This window comes from Triticum dicoccoides, chromosome 5B (assembly GCF_002162155.2).
Source record: "Triticum dicoccoides isolate Atlit2015 ecotype Zavitan chromosome 5B, WEW_v2.0, whole genome shotgun sequence".
Lineage (NCBI taxonomy): Eukaryota > Viridiplantae > Streptophyta > Magnoliopsida > Poales > Poaceae > Triticum > Triticum dicoccoides.
Window position 1 is genome coordinate 42,114,481 of NC_041389.1, and position 2,877 is coordinate 42,117,357.

Below are 2,877 nucleotides of genomic sequence, written 5' to 3' on the forward strand. Positions count from 1 at the left end.
CCATTAGTAAAAATTACTAATGGCGTGCTAGTAATGGCGCACCGGTGATGCGCCATTAATGGCCAAATTAGGTGCGCCATTAGTAGATGTTTTTCTAGTAGTGCAGCCCGGCACGCCGGACGGCGTCTGTGCCGACGCGCTATGCAGCGCTGAGATCGCCTGTGCAGCCAGCTGCCTCGCCGATCTTATCGGCGAGGTTTGCCTCTCCGACGAGCCTGCGCCCGACCTAGGCACGGGTGGCCCCGAGAGCCCCCTCGCGGGCCTCCTTGACCAACTCCACGTCGCCGGCGAGCCTGCCGCGGACCTCGAGTCCATAGGATCCACCGACCCGATGCTGGTCGACTCCGACACCGCATCGCTCGACGCGTTCCCCACCAACGTGGTGATCTATGACGAGCCGCTCTCGTACGGGGGGAGCGGCGGAAGCTCCGTCACTGAGGTCCTCGTCCTCGAGCACGGCGAGCGCTCTGGCGAAGGAGCGCACGACCCGTTGGACGCGGGCCTGCGAGACCTCGACGCCGACGCCGGGACGCTGGAGGCGCTCCGCCTTCAGCTCATCGAGGGCGCGAAGAAGCTATCGAGCATGAGGCGCTTGTCAGAAGCTTAACAACGAGATATGGATCGCGCCGTAGGCGGCTCGCCGGCTCCGACCGGGCCTAGCCGCCTAGGCGCGGTCCGACAGCGCGACGCGGCAATTGCCAACCTCTTCGGGGCTGATCGCCCCGTGTATGCCACGCCCGCAGAGAATATCTGTGCCGCCCAGGCGGCAACAGACGAGCTCGACAACTTCGAAGGCGAAGAGCGCCGCATAATGACGGAGCGAGTTCAGCAGCTCCTCGACACAGCTGCCGCGCAGAATAACGCCGGCTGCCGCACCGAGGCACCGCAGCACCAAAACGACGACCCACCGCCTCGCCGAGACCAAGGTGCGACATCTCGAACGCCGACTGGCGGGGCCCGTGGGAAGAAGGACAAGGAGCCGGCTGCCAGCCGCAGTCGGACTCACATCACCATCGAGCGTGACCAAGACGGCCGCCCTAGAGTGGTGGAACGGCGGGACGACTACCTACCTCCCCCTCCTCGCAGAGAAAGACGAGTCTCCCCGCCGCCCGTGGAACACCCGACTCTCGGCAACCTCCTTGGCCGCCGAGAGGGAGTCGGAGAGAACGACGCCTGCCACCGGATCGACCGACTCCACCGATCCCTGGCACTGGAAGAAGAAGACGAGTTGGGTCCCCCCTGCTTTGGACCCCGCATACGGGACGAGCCCTTTCCCAAAGGGTTCACGCTCCCCCGAGACACGCCCAAATATACCGGCACCTTGAAGCCGGAAGATTGGCTGATCGACTACTCCACAGCCGTCAACATCGCGAACGGCAACAAGCGTGTTGCCGTAAGATACGTCCCGCTCATGCTCCATGGCTCGGCCCGGACGTGGATAAACAGTCTGAAGCCTCGCAGCATCAATAGCTGGGTCGACTTCACCGAGGCTTTCGTCCGCAACTTCACGAGCACGTACAAGCAACCTCCCAAGCCACGCCAGCTCTCCTTGTGCGTGCAAGGCCCTGACGAGTCCACTCGTGACTACCTCACGCGATGGAGAGAACTCCAGAACTCCTGCGAAGGCATGCACGAGGTGCAGGCCATCGAGTACTTTACTGCCGGGTGCAGAGAAGGCAACCTCCTCAAGCACAAGCTCCTCTGCGACGAGCCGTAGACCCTCGATGAGCTGCTGATCACAGTGGAAAAGTACGCCACGGCCGATTCCTCCATGAAGGCGGAGATTCGGGTTAGCCCAACTGGCAAAGTCGCCCCTCAGGCTCCAAGAACTCCGGCTGGAGACACCAGTCGGCGGCAACAGCAAAATGACCAGAAGCGCAAAGCCTCGCAGCCGACTTCCAGCAGTCGGCAAGTGGCAACGACAGAGGACCAGCAGCTGGATGGACCGCCTCCGGCAAAGCGGCAGAAGGGCGGCAAGTCCAACTGGCTGCCAGCTTTCTCCTACGAGTAGACTCTAGACGGTCCCTGCAAGTTTCACAGTGGCGCGAAGCCGTCAAACCACACCACCAGGAAATGCCACTGGCTGACCAGAATCGCCAAGGGGGACGGCCTGCTCCCTCCCGCTCCTGCTGGGCCGCCTCCTCCACCCCCTCCCCAGCAGCCGGCTGTCAGGCCAGTCGGCGCGATACAAGACGAGTTCCCAGATGAGCACAGAGCCTATGTGGTGTTCACCAGTGTAGCGGATGACCGGCGCAGCAGGCGCCAACAGCAGCAAGAAGTGAACGCGGTTGCATCAAGCACTCTAGAGTTCATGCATTGGTCCGAGAAGCCTATCAGTTGGAGCAGAGCTGATCACCCAGAGGAGATGCCAAGTCCAGGCTCCTGCGCCTTGGTCTTAAGCGCCACGCTCGCCACAGATAGGAGGGCCGCTCGCTTTTCGCGAGTACTGATAGACGGAGACAGCAGTATCAACATCCTGTACAAGGATACAATGGAGAAATTAGGAATCAAGCGAAGACAGCTTCAGAGCAGCCGGACTGTGTTCCACGGAATCGTCCCTGGCCTTTCCTGCTCTCCAATCAGCAAGATCCTGATAGATGTCCTCTTCGGAGACAAAGATCATTTTCGCCGAGGGCCAATTTGGTTTGAGGTGGTGGACCTTGAGAGCCCATATCATGCACTGCTTGGCGACCCGCCTTGGCCAAGTTCATGGCGGTCCCCCACTACGCCTACCTCAAGATAAAGATGCCGAGTTCCAAGGGAATCCTAACCGTGTTCGGCGACTACAGGAAATCGTCCGCTTGCGCGTCCGGAAGCAGTCGGCTGGCCGAATCCTTGGTGATCGCAGTTGAGAAACGGCTCCTTGATCGGTTCGTG